Raw genomic sequence first — 12,237 nt, 5'->3', positions numbered from 1 at the left:
CATGTTCCGAGAACGGGGCCTGTGGCGTGCGGGAGTCTGTAGCGGCCATCTTGGGGGTTAGTGTATCCGAGGCCTCGTGGCGTTGGGTACGGAATATGTCCGGTACCTGGGTGTGGGTCGGGGTCCCTTTCGGTGCAGGTTGTTTTCCCGGTGGATACTGCGGGTCAATCTTCCCCATGTCGTCCTCGGGAGTGCTTTAGGAGCTAATGTTCGGTGCAAGTGTTCAGGAGCTCCGGAGTTAGGCGGCCATCTCGTTCTTCATTCAGGCCACGCCCCCGACAGCTCAGGTTGATGTCTTCAAACAAGGGCTTTGTGCTGTGTTGCTGCCAAGAATGGAAACCAGTCATGTATGTCTCAAAGACATGGAAAGAGACCTGAGATCAGTTATGCCCAAATAGAAACCCATTGCATTTAAAAGTGAATGTAATGTGAATGTTTCCAGTAATATATGTATGTATATATATATATATATATATATATCGGTGAAGAGTAATTGTAGAGTCAGTTCACGACCCTTGAAAATAATCACAAAAGGAATGTTGCATCTGTCCCAGCCAACAACAAAAGATTAATCTATGCATATAAAAATGTGACACTGTGGCTTACAAACCTCAGTACATTATGCCAATTCTCGGTACCCTAAGTAGGTTGCCACCCAAAGGGCACTGCCAATAAAGCATTTTAGACCCAAGTGAAAAAATGTTTACCTTTTCAGAAAGGAAAATGAGGCAACTGAAAAAACTCATCGCTAATGAGGCTCAACTTTTAGTATTTACAAAGGTCTTGGAAGCTGTGCTCATAAAAGGCAAGCAACGGGCAAAGGACTAGTCACTGGTATTGCCTGTAGGCACCCAGCAGCTGATTTTTCTCCCACAAATAGCTTACCATGCTTCAGTGTAGAAAAAACAATCTTGATAAAGGCTTCCTTATTTCAGAGCTGCCCCGCTGATGACTGGTGGTTTTATGACTGATCTAGGAATAATTAACAAGCAGAAGTAGCAACCAAAGAGGTTCAGAAAGCACATAACAGAATGACTGAAGCAGAACTGAGGATATCTTTGCACTGCAGAAGGAAGAACAGTGAACAGCACCAAATCTTACTCCAAATCTCATTGCACTAGCAGTCGCATTAGAATCTCACGCTGTACATATACAGCTATGAGGCTATAGCTATAGGAAGTGCGCTGCTGTTTTTCAGGAGGAATTTAAGACAAAAGGTAGATTTTTTTAGGGTATGTCTTAGGCACAATTAACATTTTCAGATGTGCCCTATAACACAAAAAATCTTCACTTTTTCAAAATCTAGTCTACTTTAAAAATTGCCATTGTAAATTATCAGACAAAAGCAAAGCATTCCTGTCCTCAAACATACTATTAATGGCTTATTGGCAAACACAAAAACTTGGTTGGCTGTTTTTGTAATCTTTAAGAACTGAACTAATACAAATGGCACATGGGAGTTAAAAATGTAAGAACAAAGCCCACATTATATTTTGCCCATTCAGGAAGGAATTCCCAATTTCCCAAGTTGAGGAGGTGTCCACTTATATTCACAGCCAATAATCTCATGACTACAGCTAAAGATTGCAGTAGATCTTTTAATGCTAGTGAATACAAACCATATTTTGGCTGTGGACTATTATAGTAGCTTTTTAACAGATCCTTTAAAAAAAAACCTGTGGAACCTTGGCATCCACGGTTATTGGGAAATTTAAAGGATCGACTTTCAATGATGACCTTTTTTCATGACATGGACTTGTAGAGAAGTTTGAGTCAACAATGTCCTTCAGTTTGTTCAACAGATTATTGAAGGTTACAGCAAATCTACCATAAAACCAAGTGGAGAAGATCCATATACTATGATACTAAAGTACATGAATACATCTATTGATGGCATTGGATCACCAGCTCATCTACTCACGAGCCAGATATAGCATTCCACTCAGCCTATGACAAGCAACTAGTTGTATCATAAATCTTTCCACATGACATGCCAAGTAAGTCAATTCACATTCTTGACTGACAGCATAAATATGAACTTTGATTGTGGATTCTCATTATGCTACAACTTACATGGAGTGTATGTTTTTCCTGCACTGTTCTTGTAGGGATAGCTTTGTGAAATACAATGGGAAACCTTAGGGGACACCACTAATTCATATGATAGTACTATGTTGGGACTCGTTTGTTAACTGCGTGGCTGAAACATGCAGCAGTAGCTGTCATGTATACTACTGTATGTAAGAGCAAACAGTCGTCTCAGTATACCGCGAGCTGTAGCTCGCGGTATACTGAGCTTAGGGTAACGGGAGGACGCTAGTTTGTGTCCTCCCATTACCCCAAGGAGAACTATGGGGAAAAACACTGACCCCATAGTTCTCCTTTAAAAGTGGATCTTCTTTTTAAAGGAGAACTATGAGGGGAGTGCTTTTCACTCACCTCATAGTTCTAGCCAACGTATGACAATGAGACTGTCACAGGTCGGCTCAGTAGATCGGGAGGTGAGCGAACACATAACGGCGTTCGCTCACCTCTCGATCCTGTCACAGCCCTCTGCCGTGACAGGGGAGAGACTGGATTCCCCCCTCCCTGCTCCGATCCGCCAGCACTGACTAGCGGATCGGACAGGGGAGGGGGCGGGTACAGCTGGCTGTGCCTCTAGGTAGGCAGAGCCAGCTGCCACTCACGCAGCTGGGCGGATCAGACATAATTGTTGGGATCCGCTTCAGCTGCGGCATCTCAGTATACCGCGAGCAGTAGCTCGTGGTATACTGTGGCGTCTCAGTAAAGCGCGAGCTATATATATATATATACACTGAGCTTAGGGTGATGGGAGGATGCTAGTTTGTGTCCTCCCATTCCCCTAAGGAGAACTATGGGGAAAAGCCTTAACCCCATAGAACCCTCTGGGTGTTAGAAGACCTTATCCCAGCTCTAATCGTTTACATGATGGATCAAGGGGCAGAGAAAATGATCTGAGGCTTGATAAAGGAAGTTTAGGAGTTTTGTTAATGTGAACAGTTTTATGACCTTACAGGTTAATAAAGCTTTAGGCGGTTTACACACGTTTTTCCATGCAGTTTTCATACATATATCTCTGAGCCGTGCATTCATTCATTCATTCATTTACACTATCATAATAAATTACACAAATGCTGGAAACTGAGAATAGAAAATTAGACCTTCAAAAAATGAATAAATGGATAAATGCAAATTCTATGTTTAATTGTGATTTTAGGGTAGGAATAGCTGAAATGCCTTCCTTTAGAATGAGTGGGGTTTAAACAGTCACACATTGTAAATGAGTGATCTCAACATCTGTGGTTTACCTGCTGTCTTATTAAATGATTCCCAGTTGGTGGGAATAAGCTGATTTCTCCATGTTGTGAATGGCTAAGATCCTCCCTGTTGCAGGATATATGCTATATTGGTAGCTCACAGAGATAATTAGTTTCACTGAGTTCCTGTGTGAAAATGAAAAGATGCCTGTCGGTCTCTATTTGATTGATTATTTATTATCTATCTATCTATCTATCTATCTATCTATCTATCTATCTATCTATCTATCTATCTATCTATCTATCTATCATCTATTGATCTATCGCAGTGTTTATATATGAATGACTCATTCATATGTAAATGATGCAGTTTAAGTACAAAATATGATGCGCGAACACCTCCCACCCCAGGGGCGGACTGGGCCAGGGGGCAGGGTGGCAATTGCCCCCCGGGCCTCTCTGCTGCCTTTAAAAACGGCCGCTGCCCGCACTCACCTGATCCACCATTATCTAGCTCCAGCCATAGGGTTTCCACATCTTCCCCATTATTTGACGCGATATCGTCCCTTATATGCTCATTTAGATTATTTTTTACATAAATGCAAACGCCCCCACCCCTTCTCCCACCTCTGTCCCTCCTAAACAGGTTATACCCCTCTATATTAGTAGCCCAGTCATGCGTGCTATCCAGCCAGGTTTCCGCTATACCCACTATGTCGAAGTCCTCTTCAATTAGCCTAATTTCAAGCTCCTCTATTTTATTTGCCAGACTTCTAGCGTTGGTGTACATACATTTAATTCCTCTCTTTTTTAGTTTAATTTTAATCTACCAGTTTGCCTTATTTAGGTAATTTGGGGTTCAATGAAATAGCCTGTTTATTCTGTGTGTGTAAGATATCCTCAGCACCGGGCCCACGATGCTCTTAATTCGGCCCTGAGTATCTATCTATCTATCTATCTATCTATCTATCTGTCTGTCTGTCTGTCTGTCTGTCTGTCTGTCTGTCTGTCTGTCTATCTCATCTATTCTACCTTTCCATCTAATTGCCTGTCTGTCTGCCCTCTCTCTTCATGAACCCCAAATATGGATTAACTGTTAAGCTTATTCATTCCAGTATATCAGTATAGGTATGAGATCCATTCACCTGGACACTTGGCATTTTCCCCTGAAGAAATCTGTATTAGCGTACAGCACTTTAGCCATAATATATGATTTGTTCTAATTTGTACTCTGCACATTGCTCCTAGCACACATAATCTCATTAACATGTTTCGAAGCGTTACAATACTGTAAGAGAATCTACTTGGTGATGGTTTGTGCGTGTGACATTATAAAAGAAATCATTTAAATGGTACACTTTGATGTTTTCCTGTGTTTTGGACACCGGCTGTCTGCACCTGACAGTGGTTTTGCTGCAGGGACAATGGGAGAAGGGCATTTTTACAGATTATTGAGCATTCTGTGTGGCATTTTCACTGTGACATTCATGCGCATCCTGTGTGGCATGGGAACTGTCACTGTAAAATTTCATCGTAACATTGACTGATATTCCTAAAGTGTCATTTAAGAGAATTTGTTTTACTTTAGTTCCATGTGGCATACTTACAGTCATTGTGGGGTTATGCACCATTTAATGGAGAGGACGCACCTTTTAAGGGAGGCTGAAAAAAGGAGGGAAATTATGACAAAGCAATTTCATTTTGATTTTACAATTTAATATTTAAAGTGCTGCACAAACTGCTGGCGCTATATAAATCCTGTAGTATAATAATAATAATAATAATACAGCAGTAATAAAAATAATGATAATAATAATATAATAATAATAATCATCATCATAATAATGATAATACTTATAATAATAATCAGGGGTGTGGAAATTTTTGAAAAAACTACTTGTCCAAGGACTAAAGCGGGGGCCGAATCTACTTGTCCCTCATGACAATCTACTTGTCCTGATACAAAAAAAATAATTTTAACCAAAACCATATTTAGCAGTGCTAAGAAACACTTCGCATTGGTCAGTGCCGTCAGGTGACTGCGTTGACCAACGAGTGCTTGCAATTTGCGAGCGAAATTCAGAATACATGGAACAGGTACAGATAGTACACCCGTACTGGTGGAGTGGAAGGAGCATTTGCCGAAAGGTAAGTATAGTGGGAGGGAGATTTGTGTGAGTAATTCCATTTTCCCAAATTACTTGGGAAAGTGAATTTACCCTTTAGGGTGGGTGCAGACTTGGGGATTCCGGCTGCGCGGGTGGGTGCAGACTTGGGGAGTCCGGCTGCGCGGACAAAGCGGTAGGAAAATGGCACTTTCGGCATTTAGCCAAAAGTGCCATTTTCGGCCAGCGGCCAGCGCCCCCCTTCATCTTTTCGCCCAGGGCCAGCACACCGGTTGTTACACTGTGTGGGATCGCCCGGGCGTGCCATTAGAAAATAATGGCACTGACAGCACGATCGGCGGTGGTGTGCGATTCCGTGATCACCCAGCCATCCGCCCGGTTTCGTGCACGATGACCGGGCAGTCACGGATCGCACACCATTGCCGATCGCGCTGGCAGTGCCATTATTTTCTAATGGCACCCCAGTCATGCCAGGCAGATTGCGCGTTTTCCTGCTGCAATACCGCCGTGCCCAAGCGGTTGCACACGATTGCAGTTGAAATCACTGCGCGTTTATTCGCATGCAGATGGGGGCAGCTGGGCTGGTTTTAATTTGTATTACTTTGGATTAATGCCTGTGCAGTTCTTGGCTGTGTTTACAAATGTCTGATACAGATCAACACCTGCTGCAGCACAATCTCCTCTTATGACTGGAGCTTAAAGGCTAAGTTTACTTTTCTGACCATCTTTCATGTTACAGCCATATTGATTGTGTAACATGAATCATGGTCACATCCCAACCCGTCACTTACTTTAATTGTGGGGCTCCACTTACACAGTCACGTCTTCCATTCACTTGTAGTCCATCAATTTTTCCTCCTCTCAATGTTACTCCCATGTATGGGAGGAAGAATCTGAAGGAGCCAGAGCATTGCCTCTGCGATCCACTGATTGCGATTGCAATGCTTTGCTGGCTCCAATTCTAAGAAGTATTTCATGCACATTTTTTCTTTGATGAAGAAGTGTGCATTTATTATCTTTTATATAATGATTATTTTCCTAAATGGTGGAATTTGCATATAAAGACAGCTTTTTTATGCTGTATAGTATAACATGTCAGGAGCTTATTTATGTACACATGTAAGGTTACTGAAATGTCCACTTTGAAGTACATGCCTTTTGAGAGCACTTTATGGTTTTGCTTGATGTATTGCACAACAATTAATGGTCGAGTTGTTTGAGTGGAGCTTTTTTAATACCAGGCATTGTGCACACTGAGGCAATTATTGAGTAGGTGGTTCTGATACATCAGTGACTAGTTTCCATTATTGAACAAAGCCTAATAGCTCACTTCACATTTCAGTCTGGCCAGTTGGGGGAATTCACATATATGACATTTGAGCTATTGCTGCTTAAGGCTTATACTACTAAAAGCATGGTGGAATGCGCCTCGGAAAACCTCGGCATTGGGTGCTCTTCTCTATCCAACAGTGTGATGTCAGGCAAACCTAGTTTGAACTTCCACTAAGTCTGGTCTAAACACACAGTAGAATGGACTAAAAAAGCATTGCTAATGTACCTATTTAAGAAACTCCCTGTTGCATATTCCTGCTTTCAAAAGCTGATTTGTTTTTATCTTTGCTTGCATAAACGCATCAAATCACAACTACAAGTCAGAAATGTACATGTCACTGTTGTGTAACGGTATCTGCCAAATGATCAGACCAGCGGTGATGAGCAATTTCTACTTTACTAAACAATGAACATCAACATAAATTGCACAGGAGAAATCAAATGAACAGGGGAGTGCAGTGCAGAGCATTAATATCAACAATAAGGAAAACAGGCTTGAGAGAACATATGAGAACAATTCTACAGCAGTTCTGCAAATGGCCACTAGAGGGCAGCAGGGTATTCTGAGTTCAGTTCAGCTTAATGAGAGAAAAGGGAAATACAGAGTCTCACGTGTCCAGGATAGGAATCGTTCATTCAACAAGCTGTTAGCCGAGTGGATCTCCTGCTGGCACTGGCTTCACACTGGCACTGCTGCTGATGGCTTCGGTCAGGAGGTTCTGGTGGCTGTAGATATGGCCACCCCTCTACATGGAGAGCTTCTCTAAACAGACTGTAACAGAGTCCTCTGCTGTGACTGGGGCTTAAACAGATGCTTCATGCACTTGTGCTCACTGCTGGTGGCCCGCACACCAGACTTAACAGGGGAGGACCCACCATCTGGTGACAGCTCACTTGTCCAGTCACTGCTTTCCCATCAGGCAGGGTCTCTCTGAGCACAGGAAGGTGGGAAGAGCTGACATGTATATCCCCTGGGCATGCCCAAAAGCTCAGAGGAGGCTGTGAGCCCAGAGGATTGGGGGAAGTTAAGTTAAAGGGACCTGCACCTGAATATAAATAAAGGGGCACTCCGCCACATAACCATGTAAGAAAAATGAAAGGTCCCTATTTGCAATAAGACAGAACAAAGAGCACAGTGGCTTAGAGGTTAGCATGTCTGCTGATAGCACCGGGCTTCTTGGTCCAAATCCTGGTCAGCACACTACTGGCATGGAGATTGCATGTTCTACCTGCGCTTGCATTGAAGAGGAACCTTCACCCATATTCCTTATTTTTCTTTTCTTCCCCAGTCTTCTGACAGTGGCCATTTTTTACTAAGGGCAGACTAATCCATGGCCCCTTACATCATGAAACTTTGGCACATGTGACTAGAACATATCTACATGCACATCATCTTAGAGGAGGAAAAGGCCTTACGCCTTTCCCTGAGATCTCGTTAGATTACAGATAAGATTTTCCAGCAATGCTCTGCTGATGTAACCTTCCCAGGATGCAACGCTTTGGTACAATTATATAATTTGTGCCAAAGCGCACCAAGAAATAGATGAACTCTATTTGTAAGTAAATGAAAAACATATAGTCTATACACTTGTTACTTATTGCGAAACTCCTTCTCCCCTGTTCGTTTATATAAATGAAAAACATGTTTGTTTAACTAATTAATGTAAGATGATTGTATATCAGCATGCAGATCTACATGCTAATGTGATTTTTAGTCAAAGAGGATAAAGGTCCACTTTAACTTCCTCCCACAATGCAAAGCTATGCTGGTAGACTAACTGGCTCCTGTCTATAAAAAAAATGACCCTAATATGATATTCTACAGAGCGTGCCCAAGATGGCTGCTCCAACACCAATTTGATAAGCTCCTTCAGTCCCAGAGAGAAAAGCGCTATAGAGCAGTGTTAATGTGTAAGTTGCAGTAACAGGAATCAGGCAATCAATTTTCATGTTTTAGGTGTTACAACAGTAAAAAAAAAAAAGATTACTGTTGAATTGTTAGGGATGAAGCACTTGATTGTAAGTGCATCTGCAATAATAGGTTTCCCCTAGTCCTCCTGCAAAATCTTACAAATACTGGTTGATCCTGCCAGGGAAGTCTACTTTATGAAGCTTCCTGTGATGGAGTGACAATGATGCTGCACTGCTACTGAATTCAAAGCAGCATTGTCACTCTCATGTAGGCTATTCCCGGTTGCATTCCAGTGGGATGAGAAGACATTGCGGAGGACATGGCTATCAGCTCTGTCACTGGCGATTCACAGGTTGTTAGCTTGTCAATCAGCACCTCTCCACACCCAGTCCTGCCCACTGCTTTCTGGATTGACAGCACTGATTGTATAGTTGAAACCCTCCCACTGTGAGCTGCAGTGTCTGGCAGGGGGAGCATGTGAGACACACATTTTGGAGGATTTGGCTTTGTCAGGGAAGGTAAAGGAAGTTTTTGTTTACCTCATGAGGCTTGTGCATCACATAGTAACTGAATTTGGGATCTGTATAGGCATTAACACCTGAGCCTTTATATGCACTTTAATTGTAGCAAATTATGAAAATGCACTGTGGCTGTTCTTGACTGTCGGCTAAACAAAACTATTACTTGACATAGGGATAACCACAATTTAAATAGTAAAATAATATGACATTATGGCAAGTGACATAAACAGAAACTGACACCAAGATAAGTCTTACATGCCTGTTGATTTTTTCCTCTCATTTTTAAGCTTAAAAGATGACACACTGTATGTTTCAGGCCTCAAATATATGCATTAAAATCTTTAGAAGACCATATTAAACCTTGCTGCACTGCTGGTGTGGGTTCAGTCTAGAAGGATCAGCCAAAGCAGCTCGGTGTTATCAGATCCCTGCCCCTGTGTCTCACCCTGCCTGCTTTCTGCATACTACTCAAGTCTCCACTGCTGTCAATCTATCAGCTGTCACCAACATAGAATATAATATATGTTCTTGGCAGCGAGAACCAAGCACAAAAAAATGTTACATAGAAAATGTCTGCATAATTTCCTACTTTGTGTCACAGGAGGAAAAAAAGATAGATGATCCTTTGCATGCTCAGACCTACGGAAAGCCTCCCTTGGTAGTACTATGTGCAGAATAAAAACAGAACACATCAAAAGTACAAATGTTACAATATTTAAAGACAACGCAAAGAATGCAATCTATCTAAAACGCAACGTACTATGCCTTGAAGTGATGCATGCTGACGATAGCTTGGATGGACATTGTCACTAATGTGAATATCTGAATAAACATGAATGTAGACTGCAGAGACATGGATTATATAAGAACGATGAGAATGAAAAAAAAAATTAAGTAAATCGTACATCTTCTAGGTTAAGAGGATTTGTAAGAACATCTGTGGAAACAATACCTTGCACTTAGGCCTCACGCAAGCCGCCGTCCTCGTCCCCGCCGGCCGTCCTCGTCCCCGCTGCTCTACGATGGCCTCCGGTTCTCTCCCCTTCTCTCCCTTCTCCCGACCGCAGCAATTGCCGCCCTCGGGGAATCTGCCGCTCCAGGCAAACGCCTTGTTTGCCTCGTGGCAGATACGCCCCTGAGGCCAGTCAGTGACATCTTTCTATGTGGTCACAGAGCAGAGTGTTTGCCATGCAGTAGACCCATAATAACTGTAGCTGGCTTTTCTGTGTTTTGTGCTAGGTTAGAATGCAACTCTATGATGTCTACTCATTCATGTGGGCACAAATGCACACATTATGCAGTGTAATCTAAAACTACAGCCACCATGTAGTAGTTGTGACCTCAAAGCAGATTGCATCATGTACATAATACGTGATATTAAAGTGACACTAAACTCAGGCTTTAAATCTTAAAAATCTATCCATGTACCTCAATTATTAACAAAAATGTATCTTATTTGTGTATCACTCGGCTGTAAATACTCAAATCATCTCTGAATTGGTGCTGACACTTTCCTTCCTTCTGGAGGGTGGATACTTTTCTTCCCCATGGTCCCTGTGTGTGTTGTAAAGTAGTCACCGCTCCAAGCTCACTCCCGTGATGGACTACAGTCTGATGTTTAGTTTACTAATTTGTATTGAGATTGTAGTCCATCACGGGAGCGAGTTTGGAGCAGTGGCTACTTTACAACACATATTCTTTCATCCAATGCTTTTCTTTATCTGTCTGGTGCTAATATAATTGTCCACTCTTTTCTGTTGTCCTGCATCTCCGTGCCCTAGCAGGATCCTAAGGAGACATTGGTTTATGCGCACTCCTGGTGGCTAGTACAGCTGTATGTCCAAACACTGCCTGTGCACACAGACAGGCAACCCTAAAGCAATGCAAGCCCTGCCCCTGCTCCCTCTTATCCAATATAATATAATGACTTTGGCTCCTGAGGCCGGGTCTAGGAGGAAGAGGTGTTTGGGATGATGGGACACGTAGTCCCAAAGAGGATCATCAGGAGACATGCTTAGTGTGGACGGATGTTCCGGAGGAGCTGCGGAGCACTGTGGGTTAGCAATGGTGAAAGCCTCAGTGTGTAACTATTTTCTCACAAGGAAATGCTTATTATTATAATTTATTAGTATACAGGAGTTATATAGTGCCAACAGTTTGCACAGCACTTGACAAAATACAGGGAGACAGTACAATTACAATACAATTCAATACAGAAGGCTAAGGAGGGACCTGCTTGTGAGAACTCACAATGTAGTAGGAGATGCAAGTGATACAAAAGGCATTAATTGTGAGGGATGAGCTGATGGAAGTACAAAAGTGTATAAAAGGTCAGTTTTTAGGAAGAGGCGGAATAGGCTTCCCCAAAGTAATTAGTTTTCAAGGATCGTCTAAAGGTGGACAGAGACGGTACTTTGTCATCCTCGTTCCCTATTTCGAACGGCACTCGAAATAGGCACACGGAATCACAATTGGCCACACGGAACATAAGGTAGCCGCATTTGCGGACGATCTTCTTTTCTTTCTTTCATCCCCGGATGTCTCCATTCCTGTACTCCTTCAGGAACTGAAGAGATATGGTGCCCTCACGAATTTCCGAATCAACTCTACCAAATCAGAAGCTCTTCATATATCTCTCACTGGCCCGCGCTTGCAAAGAGTCTTACAAAATTTCCCTTTTAAATGGGCACCTAACGCCATCAAGTACTTGGGTATATTTCTCCCCAGAGACCTTTCCCACACGTTTACCCTGAATTTTCCTCCACTGCTCTCACGTATAAAATCAGACTTAGCCACATGGACTACAAATTCATTCTCTTGGATGGGGCGCTGTAATAACTTGAAACAATCTATTCTTCCACGCTTACTGTATCCCCTCCAAGCTCTGCCTATCCACATACCCACGTCCTTCTTCCGTAGCATACGAACGGCCTTCACAGAATTCGTGTGGCTCCGTAAACCACCTAGGTTGAGTTACGATATCCTACGGAGACCCGAGCACTTAGGGGGGATGTCCCTCCCGGATATGCATCAATACTACATAGCCACGCACTTAGCCCGCATAGTTG

This window comes from Nanorana parkeri, unplaced genomic scaffold (genome assembly GCF_000935625.1).
Source record: "Nanorana parkeri isolate BGI_ZX_2015 unplaced genomic scaffold, ASM93562v1 scaffold35, whole genome shotgun sequence".
In the NCBI taxonomy this organism is placed as follows: domain Eukaryota; kingdom Metazoa; phylum Chordata; class Amphibia; order Anura; family Dicroglossidae; genus Nanorana; species Nanorana parkeri.
This window is presented reverse-complemented; position numbering follows the sequence as displayed.